At 44.1% G+C, this 12,875-nt stretch overlaps 1 protein-coding gene across 1 annotated transcript in view; it reads right to left on the bottom strand.

The window, feature by feature from the left end:
- DDIT4L (DNA damage inducible transcript 4 like) overlaps positions 1-12,875 on the bottom strand; it is a 382,966-nt gene that overhangs the window by 95,843 nt on the left and 274,248 nt on the right. The window lies entirely within an intron of this gene.

Raw genomic sequence — 12,875 nt, 5'->3', positions numbered from 1 at the left:
AGAGCTCATCTGTCCATGCATGTTTTATGCCCTGTTGTCTCCCTTGCATCACTACTTTTGTGCTTTGGGGCCATTATTAAGTAAAATGAGGGTTTCTTGGATAACTGAGATGGCTACTGAGGGACTTCCGGGCAGGCAGCATGCACAGTGTGGATGTGTCAGACAAAGGGATGAGTCATGTTCTGGGAGGGATACAACAGCACAGTGGGAGATTTTATCCCCACATTCAGAATGCCATGCAATTTAACCTTTATGAATTGTTTATTTCTAGAATTTTCCATCTATTATTTTTGGATCACAGTTTGACCATTGGCAACTGAAACCTAGGAAAGCAGACAAGCAGGAACTATTGTATGTCAGGGAAGGAGGCGACAGTTGAACTGAGACTTAAGGAGTGAGAAGGAACCACTGAACAAAAGTGCTAGGGGAAGGGAAAAGTTTGTTGTGTGTTGCTGGAGCCTGGGATACGGTTCAATGGGGGAAAGAGAAAGAAGCCAGACTATACAGGTTTTAATGATTAATGGCAAGGGTCTGACTTTATTCTAAATGCAGTGGGAAGTTTTACCCAGGGTGGTCAACTGGTCTGATTTATGTTTTGTAAAGACTCCTCTATCCTGATAAGCAGGGTCTATAGGTGGTGTAGTTACAAGACTGGGGAGAGCAGTTGGGAGGCCAAAGCACAGTCCTGACCAGAGGTGGTGGTGGTTACACCAGAGCGATGACTGCAGATGTGACAAAAGGGAGCAGAATGGGGAATATTTTGTCTGCTGAGACCACAGCTTTTCTTGACTGATATGGAAATTGGTGAAGGAAGAAAACTAGGATGTCTCTTATATATTTGACTTCAGTGACTTGGAAGATGCTTGTACCATTTTACTGAGATGAGGAAAGAGCGTGGAAGTAACCAGCCATGAGAAATGAGATGAAATTCAGGAATTCTTGTTTGAAATGTCATTTATTGCTTTTCAAAGATCTACGTAGAGTATTAAGGAGGCAATTGTACTAGAGTTCTTCAAAAAGTTCATGGAAAACTAAACCAGTTTACTTGGGGCAAAAATTTTTTAAATCCATGCATATGATGGACCTTCAAAATATTCATGGAAAATACAAATTATGAGAAAACAGTGCACAGAATTTAAATTCTGTGTACCAAAATAGACTTCATTTTAATTAGATTTTTATTGAATTCGTGAAGTACTCTTGTATATGGTATAAGGAACTCATGTAGAATACCACACAGCAGTAAAACACCGAAATCCGGTCATTTGCAACAAAATGGATGAATCTGGAAACCATCCTACTTAGTGAAATAAGCTGGTCCCAATGGGGCAAATACCATATGTTCTCCCTGACCTGTGATAACTAACAGAGCTCCTAAAAGGAAATCTGTAGAAGTGGAATTGACACTTTAGGAAGCAATGACTTCGAACAGCCCTTGTCTCGACTGTTGGGGAATAGTTTTTTCTCTTTCACACTATTTGTTGAACTCTTTACTTAACATAGAGTTAATGATATGTGTTTAAAGTTATTGAAAATAAATCTCAGTAAAAAATAAGAGTGGGAATCGGAGAGGGAGAAAGAAGAGGGTTGGGAAGGCAGGTATGGCAGGAAGAATCATCATGTTCCTAAAGTTGTAATTATGAAATGTGTGAAGTTTGTATTCCTTAAATAAAAGGTTTCTGAGGAAAAAATAAAAAAGAAGCTCAGGGATCACTCATATTAAACCACAGCCTCATGAGATTTAATATCAGAACAATAGGGACTGGCATTGTGGCACAGTGGGTTAAACCACCATTTGTGACATCAGCAGCCCATATTGGAGTGCTGGTTCAAGTCCTGGCTGCTCTGTTTCCAATCCAGCTACCTGCTAATGTGCTGGGAAGACAGCAGATGATGGCCCAAGTATTGGACACCAGCCACCCATGTGGAAGACCTGGATGGACTACTTGGCTCCCAGTTTGGCCTGGCCTAGGCTTGGCTGTTGCAGGGACATTTGGAGAGTGAATCAGAGGAAGGAGGATTCTCTCTCTCCCCCTCTGTTTCTCTCTTTCTGTGTGCTGCCCCTACCCAAGCTCTCCCCCTCCCTCTCTGTCACCTTTCAGGTAGATAGACAGATAATATAACAATAGAGGGACCGACCGGCACTGTCACTGTGGTATAGTGAGTAAAGCTACTACCTGCAGTGCCAGCTTCCCATATGGCCGCTGGTTCGAGTGCTGGTGGTTCCACTTCCAATCCAGCTCTCTGCTATGGCCTGCATGGGAAAGCAGTAGAAGATGGCCCAGGTTCTTGAGCCCCTGCACCCACATGGGAGACCTGGAAGAAACTCCTGGCTCCTGACTTCAGATTGGCACAGCTCCTGTCATTGCAGCCAATTGGGGAGTGAACCAGCAGATGGAAGACCTCTCTCTCTCTTTCTCTGAATCTCCTTCTCTCTGTGTGTAACTCTGACTTTCAAATAAATAAATAAATCTTTAAAAAATAGAAATTTTATGGCTTTTGCATTTATACTCCAGAGGAGAGTTTATTTTTTTCATTTTTAAAGATTACTATATTTATTTGAAAAGCAGAGTTACATAGAGAATGAGAGAGAGAGAGACATCAAGTGATAGAGACAGATCTCCCATCTGCTGATTCACCCCTCAAAATGGCCACAATAGCAGGGGATGGGCTGATCTGAAGCCAGGAGCTTCATCCAGGTCATCTTGGGTCATCTTCTACTGCTTTCCCAGGCACACTAGCAAGGAGCTGGATTGGAAGCGGAGCAGCTGAACACGAACCAGCACCTATATGGAAGGCTGATGTCACAGGCTGCAGCTTAATCCACTGCACCACAACCCTGGCCTCGAAAATTTACTTTTTGAAAAAGTATCTTTTGACATTCAGGTTTCTGTTATTATTAAAATGAATTCCCTCTGTCACCTCAGGACTGCAGTAAAGGTGATCAAGAAGAACAGAGAGGGAGCAAGGGGAGTGCAGCTGGGGGCAGGGGGTCGGTGTGTGAGCCATAAACCTGCTTAGTCACCATTCCCAGGAAAAGCAGGTCATTGTAAAGACTGCATATCAAAGGTGGAGGTAAGCAAAGCCTCTTAGCAATAAGATTATTGAAGGGTTTGCTATTATACTCTGAATGTTGAGCAAATACAGAGTGTGCCTAGTAACATGAGCATAATCATGCATTCCATCCCATAGCAATGTGGTACACACAGGAATGGGGGCATTTATGGAAGATCAGCAGGATGTGACAATACAAGGTAAGCATGAACAGACAAAATTAGGATAGAAAGTGTTCTCTCAGCCATACCTGGCAAAGGGTTTTCACTGGCTCTTGGTGATGAAGAACTAGAAATAAACCTAAGAACCTTCTTTTGCCATTTTCTGAGTATGTTTGTACCTAATTCAGTTGTATAATAGACATCCAACTAATTATAATTTAAGTTCAATCTTTTTAGACATCCATTTTGCTTTCTTAGTCACTAAATCTAAGACAAATAGAAACTTCAGATTTCATTAGAGCCCGCTTGGCTATTACATGTAACATTCTGGTCTTCATTGTGGGCAGAAGCAGTTGGCAGAACCTATCACGTGACCCTGTGGTAACCAGGTTAGTTCCCTCCTGAATATCCTTCAGGTTTCACGGACACCAGGAAACCTGTGCGTAGATGATCCTGTCTGAGGCCTTGCACTCCCAAGCTGGTAGGATGTAGCTCATGTGAACTGTGTACCGGGAAGAGGGAGATGTGCAAATATGTGGAGCAATCAGGCCTTCTAAAGAAAAATGGGGCTGGGTGGGCTGTTTCAGTTGCTGAGAGCTGGCTGGCAGGACAAGCACTGGGCACTGGAGAGGCCGGAGTGTGGAAGGTCCAGGGTGACGTGGGGAAAGGACTCTGAAATTCCTCCTTAGATCCTCCATTGTACACATGGTTCGCCCTCTCCCAAGCACAGATCCCCACCTCTTTTACTTGACTGGAGCCAATCTACTGATTGAATTCCAGAGTCCTGACATCCAGTTCAGACCTCATACTGGCCTGAGCATTACCCCTTTTTTAGATCTTGCCCCTTGCTCAGGTAGACAACAGGAATCACTCCTCATCCTTGTCAGTTACTGCTTCTGTGTCCCTGTCTGCCGGCTGTCTTACCGACCAGGCAGCTTGCAGCGAGCCACACTTCCTGAGATGTTGAGGGTTAATGGAGCGAGCAGAGGATTTGGCAGATTTGTTACCCAGAGTCCTGGTATTCTCGTGCATTTTGCAGGATATAAAGAACTGCTGGGACAATGGCTACATCAGGAAATTCATTTTCCATGGGAACTTCTGCTTGGTTCCAGTCATTTTCTACTATTGACCACACTGTGTGTTTAAAGTGTGCATTTTCCTACATATATGCTCATAAAAATATGAGAAAATAATTCATGCAGCTCATTAGATGAAGAGACAAAACTGGAACCCAACTCTGGTATTATGATATGCATCCACAGAAACACATGAACATATGTGAGCATAAGGGGCATAATTGGATATTAATGAGAAATGCACTATTTTAGGGGCCTGGGTATTTTATTTATTTATTACATTCCTTTTTCCACTTTATTTAAACTGTTTCTTTTTGGTTAGGATATAATACTTGAACACCTTTATGGGGCATAGCACAATATTTCAAAATACGCAAATAGCATAAATTGATCAAATCAACTGAGGATCACCTCCCATCTCCATGCCCTTCCACCGTGTTTGGAGCCTACCAGCTCCTCTGTATAAGAGCATAATGCACTATTGAAATCTGTAGTCAACCCACTGTGCTGCTGATACGCTTCTTTAATTTCATTTGTATGCAGTTTTAAGAGCATAATACTTCTCATCCTACTCACCCTTCTTCCTACCCTCCCTGCTCCTTTGTTATTTTTTCTTTTCACTTTTACAATGACATACCTAAAAATGAAGTTTTGAATTCCATGGAATGGTAGAGGTGATTCAGTCAGGGGTTTCTCAGTTTATAAAGCTTAGAATATTTTCTTTTCTTTTTAGTCTTAAGATTTTTTATTTATTTCTTTGAGAGGTAGAGTTACAGACAGACAGAGGGAGACACAGAGAAAGGTCTTCCATCTGTTATTTCACTCCCCAGATGGCCGCAGTGGCTGGAGCTGGGCCGATCCGATGCCAGGAGCCAGGAGCTTCCTTCAGGTATCCCAGGCTGGTGCAGGGGCCCAACTACTTGGGCCATCTTCTACTGCTTTCCCAGGCCAGAGCAGAGAGCTGGACTGGAAGAGGAGTAGCTGGGACTAGAACTGGCACCCATATGGGATGCTGGCACTACAGGCGGAGGCTTAGCCTACTCCACAGCGCCGGCCCCAGAATATTTTCTTTAAGTGATAATCTAGGTAAAAGTCCATATATAGGAATAGGAGCTCTTCCGTTCTCAGCGTCAGTTGAGGCTTCTCCATAGAATTGTGGGATTCAGCAGGCTCATCCTGCAAAGCCAGCTGCCTTGCATTATTGCTAAGGAAACTGTGTCCCAGATTGGCCCAAGGGCACATTGTATACAATTTAAGTAACCACAGCTAAAACTTGATTCTACTGACTCTCAGTCCACTGCATCATCTACTAGGAATCCATGTTTTTCCCACTAGAAATTATGTGGACTCAGTGAAGAAAGGACTGTATGATTATTGTTATTGCTTTGACAGGCAGAGTGGATAATGAGAGAGACAGAGAGAAAGGTCTTCCTTTGCCGTTGGTTCACCCTCCAATGGCCGCCACGGCTGATGCGCTGCGGCCGGTGCACCGCGCTGATCCAAAGGCAGGAGCCAGGTGCTTCTCCTGGTCTCCCATGGGGTGCAGGGCCCTAGCACTTGGGCCATCATCCACTGCCTTCCCGGGCCACAGCAGGGAGCTATTGTTATTGCTTTGAATAATTCTCACTTTCCCAAGAGAGTTGGGTGGTCAGAAGGAGCCATCCACTTTTATGCATTGGTCTTTTCTGTCTGATATTTGGGAAGGAACCAGCTTCCTTAGGTAAGGACATGGGTTCTTCTGGTCTGTCCCTACACTATCTCTTGCAACAACGTCACCATCCATTCAGCTGACACTGCAGCTTCTTGGAGTCCTTGGCTGGTACTCACTCACTTACTCCTCTTCCAAGGCCCTCGTCCCATGCTCCTGGCTACTGATACTCCAACATCTCACATCCCAGCTTCTCCACAAGGCGTTTCAGATGCTCACCTTGGCTCCTACCTTTCCTCCACTATTTCTGTAGCCTGGAATTTGTCAGAGACAGCCGACTTCCAGTGTTGACTAGTGTGTGCCTATCTTTTCTGTTCTCAGATATGAGCCCCCAAGAGAGAGCAGAAAGCATGTCAAATTCATAGCATAATTAAGTACCCACACCAGAGGCTCCCACATTGTTAGTTGAACTGAACTGCACAGGGTACCCAGGAAGTCCTACTGCAGGCTTTGATTTCATGTGACAATGGAGGTAAAATATGGCTTTTAGAGATGGGTAATAGAAATGTTAATAAAAAGTCATCAGAAGTTTCATGTATGTAGATTTAGCCATATTCAGTTTGCCTCAGTAGTTATCTATAAAGCTCCTCCCAATTTTCATTTTTTTTAGTATATGACATCTCACTTGACATGTAATTTCATGATCAGAAAAAAAATTCATCTTTTTCTATTGTTAAGCTTTTATTTGTTTATTTTAAAAGGAGAGAGAAGGAGAGAGAGAGAGAGAGAGAGAGAGACAGAGAGATCTTCAATCCATTGAGTCACTCTCCAGTGCCTGCAACAGCAAGGGCTGAGCCAAGAGGTCATAGCCAGGAACCCAGAACACAATCAAGGTCTCCCACATGGGTGACAGGGATCCAACAGCTCATCACCCATGCACCCCCTACCCCACGCCCTCTCCTGCCTCCCCAGCTATGCATTTGCAGGAAGCTGGGATCAAAAGCAGAGCCAGGACTCAAACCGAGGTGCTTTGATATAGGACACTGCCATTCCAAGTGGTGTTTTACCCACTGCATCAAGTGCCTACCTGTAATTCTCCTTCAAAATTATGAAGAAACTGACAGCTAATTTATTTCATTTTATGTAAATAAAATACCTTCTACATTCTACCAATCTATTTCTTTTCCATCTGTCATATAACACGGTGAGGAGCAGGTTAAAAAGTCTTTCACTTGATTATAGGATAGTCACTTGTGTTGTTGCGCCTTCAGGATAATCTTTCAAAAGGTTTTTACCTTTCACAAAAGACCTTATGGCATCATAATTAAGAGTATACCTAAGCTTGAACCACAGTTTTCACTGCTCAGTTGTGTGAACTAAGGTAAATCACTTTAATATTCCATTTCTGTTTCTTTGATTGTAAATTGGAGAGATATTAACAGTACTTACTTCTAGGGGTGTGCTTAAAGACTAAATGAAGTAATGTTTGCAGTTCTTCAATCAGAACCTGGGAGACAATAAATGTTACATTAGTACTCATGGTTATTCTAGAATCCTCTTTTCATTTGTTTCCTCTTCTAGCCTCACCCAAACATGCTCCTTGGTACATTTTTGAGCATCAGGCTCATGGCTGAGATGAACTTGCACAAACACATAGGCATATACATCTCAAAGAAGTGTGTCTGCAAGGTAGGGTTAGCATCAATGGCAGAGTTCTTGTAGGAAGGCCATTATTAAAGAGTAAAGTTCCCGCTCACCATTGAGAGTAGAATATATAGAGGAATGATCAGATCACTGTGTCAATGTTCTTGCTTTTTTTTTTTTTTTTACTTTACCATAGGTAACTTTAGTATTTTGCTGAAGTATGAACAAAGTTGCGCATCTCAAATAGCCATTCTAGACTGAGAGGTTTGCTGATGCTAAAGAAGTGCAAATATATACAATTAGCGGGTGAACAATGGGGAGACGTGTTTGCTGACTCAGGCTAAAGTTGAACTCCATCACACTGATATTATTTACAGCTCCTTGGGAAACAACGCATCCTCCTCCACGCCCTGAGCTGGGTTTAAGGACGCTGTTAGTTGCTGTCAGTCTGCCTAACAAGCCCAGCCGTCATGGACACTTTTCCTGAGTTTTGAGACTGCAGGTTTTTTCTCTCCACCCTCTTTACTTTTCTAAAGAATATGAATTTGGCTGAGAAAAGCTCCAAATTGTGTTCACTGTGCTTGATTGGATACGCAGTTTTTCTGCTCTGGTTTTAAATAGATTTGCAGATTTAGGAATCTGCAGAGGTGAAGCTGCCCTATCTATGCCTTCCTGAATGTACTACTTCTGCCTTTAGGCAGGTAATTCAGCGCACATCAAAACTTTGCAGTTACGCTTCCTGTGGTTATTCATAGATTCAAATTACAAATCATGTTTGCCTTTATGCTTTATATTATTACTTACAGGGACAAACTGTGGGACCTTCATTCATAGGAACTGGGGTAGGCAAGAAAGGGTAAGAGGAAATGGCATTTATACCTCTTTTTACTTTGGAGCTGTAAAAATCATGACTGGTAAGGAGCCTGGCAAGTGATTGTATGGGAAAGTATAAGCTAATACCAATGACCTAAATAAAAGCCAAAAAACTTGCACAAATATTCAGACGATCTGTCTATTTAATATCAGATGGTAAGAGGCATAAAAGAATTTGCATAATGAAGGGAGCATTATTCTGGATTTTACCTGACCTGTGATGACTTTCAAAAGTACGTCTAAGTCTCAACAATTAAATTAGTTCTTTTTTGGCCTCTAGTGTTATCCTTGGTGTGTGTGAGAGACTCAGAAAGCTATCGGAGGGTTAGAGGCTCTGAACTAATAGTGTTATTGCCTTTGGTAGTGGCATGCTGTCACCTTCGAGCAATGATCTGTTAGTGATCTACTAAGTTAATTCCTCTCCAAGGTAGACAAGTACCCCCAAAGGTGAATTAACTCACAACGGCTCTGCAAATAACACAAAAACAACTTGAGGAATTTGTTGTTTGTTTCTAGGAGACACAAATCATTTGTTGTATCATCTAGAGTTACCGTTCAACATGGCCACATGCAAGTTCCTTAAGCAATCTCAGCCTCAAGTTCCTTCCTAAGTAGAATGGACACAACAAAAACATTTTGGAGTTGCCTACTCCAGAACCTGACACCTGCTGTGTGTTCTATAAGTGGTGATACAGGGTGGAGCCAAAAAAGAGTGGTACTTCAAAAAGTTCATGGAATATAGAATTTTTTTTATTTGATAGATAGAGTTCGACAGTGAAAGAGAGACAGAGAGAAAGATCTTCCTTCCATTGGTTCACTCCCCATATGGCCGCTACAGCCAGAACTACACCGATCCGAAGCCAGGAGCCAGATGCTTCCTCCTGGTCTCCCACGCAGGTGCAGGGGCCCAAGCACTTAGGCTATCCTCCACTGCCTTCCTGGGCCACAGCAGAGAGCTGGACTTGGAGAGGAGCAACTGGGACTAGAACCTCGCGCCCATATGGGATGCTGGCATGCAGGCGGAGGATTAACCAAGTGAGCCACGGTGCCAGCCCCGGAATATAGAATTAAAAGTTAAGTTTATTTTGATGCAAACTTTCTTTTTAATCCAAGTATAGTTTTTCATAATCTACATTTTTGGTGAACATTTTGGAGATTCTTTATATTCAGGCTTATTGACAGCACTTTGGGATGATGGTGATAGCTGTGTCAAATCATAGGATAACTGTGATGTGAGTATTTGATGCTGTATTTACCCTTTACTGAGAAAAGGGAATTATATTTTTTGATTTTTAATTTTTTTAGATTTTGTTTTATTTATTTGATAGGCAGAGTGACAGACACACACAGAGAGAGAAAAAGAAAGGAAGAGAGAGAGATCTTGCAATGTTGCCTGGCCCCCCACTCCCCAAAAGAAAAACATGCAACAGCCAGGGTTGGGTCAGACTGAATCCAGGAGCCAGAAACTCCATCTGGGTCCCTCACATAGGTAAAAAACGGGCTTAGGTATTTGGGCCATCTTCCGCTGCCTTCCCAGGTACATTAGCAGGGAGCTGGGTGGGAAGTCACATTTGAACCAGCACTCCTATGGGAAGGAGCATTGCAAGCGGCAGCTTAACCTGCTAGTTCCCAATGCTGGCCTCAAGGGATTTTTTTTTTTTTTTTTTTTGACAGGCAGAGTGGACAGTGAGAGAGAGAGAGACAGAGAGAAAGGTCTTTCTTTGCCGTTGGTTCACCCTCCAATGGCTGCTGCTGCCAGTGCGCACCGCGCTGATCCGAAGCCAGGAGCCAGGTGCTTCTCCTGGTCTCCCATGGGGTGCAGGGCCCAAGGACCTGGGCCATCCTCCACTGCCTTCCTGGGCCACAGAAGAGAGCTGGCCTGGAAGAGGAGCAACTGGGACAGATTCCAGCGCCCCAACTGGCACTAGAACACGGTGTGCCGGCGCTGCAAGGCGGAGGATTAGCCTCTTGAGCTGCAGCGCTGGCTGGGAATTTGATTTTTAATGACATGAGGGTGTTTCTGCAGTCTTCAACAGGGAGTGCTTGACTAAAGGGCTCTCTCCTTGAGGGAGCTCAAGTTAGTGGTTGCGAGAGCCCTTTTGTTAGTCTCTGCTTTCCCCCAAAGAATTTATTTCTCTGCTCCTCGTTTCCCGCTAAACAAGGGTTAAGACACGTGAGAGGGGCCAGTGCTGCAGCATACTGGGTAAAGCTGCAGCCTGCAGTGCCGGCATCCCATGTGGACGCCGGTTCGAGTCCTGGCTGCTCCACTTCCTATGCAGCTCTCTGCTATGGCCTGGGAAAGCAGCAGAAGATGGCCCAAGTCCTTGGGTCCCTGCACCCATGTGGGAGACCCGGAAGAAGCTCCTGGCTCCTGGCTTCCAAACGGTGTAGCTCCAGCCGTTGTGGCCAATTGGGGAGTGAAATAGAGAATAGAAGCCCTCTCTCTCTGCCTCTCCCTCTCTCTGTGTGTAACTCTGACTTTTGAGTAAAATAAATCTTTAAAAAAAAGACACATGAGAGATAGATGGGAAATGATTATTGAAGGTAGTGTTTACTACTGGAAGATTTGATTTCTAACTTGCCAGGGACTTTGAGGAATTAAAACAATTCTAAGTAGTTTAGAGCTATTACTTTTTTTTTTCCTGTTTAATGTTCAGGCATAGTAAATACTCATAGGCTCCTCGTGCTTGTACAAACGAGGTCCCTGTGCTGCCCTGTTGAGAACACCGCTGGACCTCGGTTTGCAACAAACACCACCAGTGCAATGGGATGAATGGCAGGATGACAAAGTATGGGCGTTGACGCCCTGATCTGATGGTGAGAACTTGAATGCGGGGTTCTGTCTCCCCTTGGGAGGGAAAGCAGGAGAGGAGGCCTCTTTTGCTTGGGCAACACACGCACTCTCATCACCTCTCATCAGGAGGCAAAAAGATACGGGATCTAGTCATGAGAGAGAAGGCACTCCAGCTATGCTAACAGAAAATCCAGTGTCAGGAACTTTTAACTTTGTATTCAAGACTTAAAAAGCAGAAAAAGGAGCATTAAGATTCCCCAGAATTGGGCTGGGTCAGCAGGGCTGGTTTCATGAGTGTGTGGCTCTGGCCTTTGCAAAGAGGCCTTATTTTGCAGGGTCCCAGGCTTGGTTTAATGCTCTGCTACCACTGTCTTAAGAATTGTACCCTAGGAAATACATAGAATGTGTTTTCTTTATATGAATAAACATTTTTAAGAAAGTAAAAAGATTCTTACTAATTTAAAAGCCGGGGGTGTGTGTGTCCACTTTTTCAGTTTTCACTGGGCTGGGCAAATTATGTAGTTGAAACCACTTGTAAGCAGCAGCTACTCCCTCAGGGTACAGGAACAAAGAGAAGTTGAGATTATTAAACAGAGTCCTGCAGAGGTGGTTCTGAGGCGTGCATGCCCCCAGGTCCCAGTATCTCTGAGTTCAGACAAGGGGCCCTGGATGACTGGCACACAGACCTTTGAGAATGGATGCTGGTCGTCGGCTGCTGGGATCCTGGGAGGGGCGTGGCTGGACTGGTTCTAGAACCCTTAAGGATTCTGTGAGTGTTGGCAAGTCAGACTCTGCTACTAGAAGGATTTGCCTTTGCTGGATTGAAGAAGTATTGCCTGGTGATGCTGATGGAACCTGGAGACAAAAATTCAGGAAGCAGGCAAGAAGGAGTGACTCCTCCCTCCCTCTCCAAGACTTCATTCCCCCACTGGTAAAATCTACCGAAGACCAGCTGGCAAGAAGGGACTGTGGCATGCAGGGCCCTTGGTTCCCTTCATAGAAAGGTGCAGAAATGAGAGGGGAATACTTCCCACAAGGAGTAAGAGACTTGGAGAAATTTAGAAAATGATTTAGGTCGCTGTCTACTCAGCAGTATCTGTAACAGTTCCATGGGACTTGTTCATGCAAATCCTCCCATAGTCAAACAGTCCTTAGAATACCCAACTAACGTGTTCTTTCCAGATAGAACCTAGCATCTTGGGGTTGGTGCTGTGGCACAGTAGGTTAATCCTCCGCCTGCAGCGCCAACACCCCATGTGGGCTCCTGTTCTAGTCCCGACTGCTCCTCTTTCAGTCCAGCTCTCTACTGTGGCCCGGGAGGGCAGTGGAGGATGGCCCAAGTGCTTGGGTGCTTGGTCTCCGTGTGGGAGACCAGGAAGAAGCACCTGGCTCCTGGCTTCAGATCGGCACATCTCTGGCTGTTGTGGCCATCTGGGGAGTGAACCAACGAAAGGAAGACCTTAATCTCTGTCTTTCTCTCTCTCACTGTCTGTAACTCTACCTCTCAAATAAATAAATAAAATCTTAAAAAAAATCATCAGTACTCTTCAATTAGGGCATGAAAAAGATGACTTAACAAACAAACAAAAAAAAAGAATCAAGCATCTTTTGCCCTGAGAACTTTG

Source organism: Oryctolagus cuniculus, chromosome 8 (genome assembly GCF_051225735.1).
Source record: "Oryctolagus cuniculus isolate XC-2025 breed Fujian yellow rabbit chromosome 8, ASM5122573v1, whole genome shotgun sequence".
NCBI classification, from domain to species: domain Eukaryota; kingdom Metazoa; phylum Chordata; class Mammalia; order Lagomorpha; family Leporidae; genus Oryctolagus; species Oryctolagus cuniculus.
The sequence above is the reverse complement of the archived record's forward strand: the minus strand, read 5'-3'. Positions and strand labels throughout refer to the sequence as shown.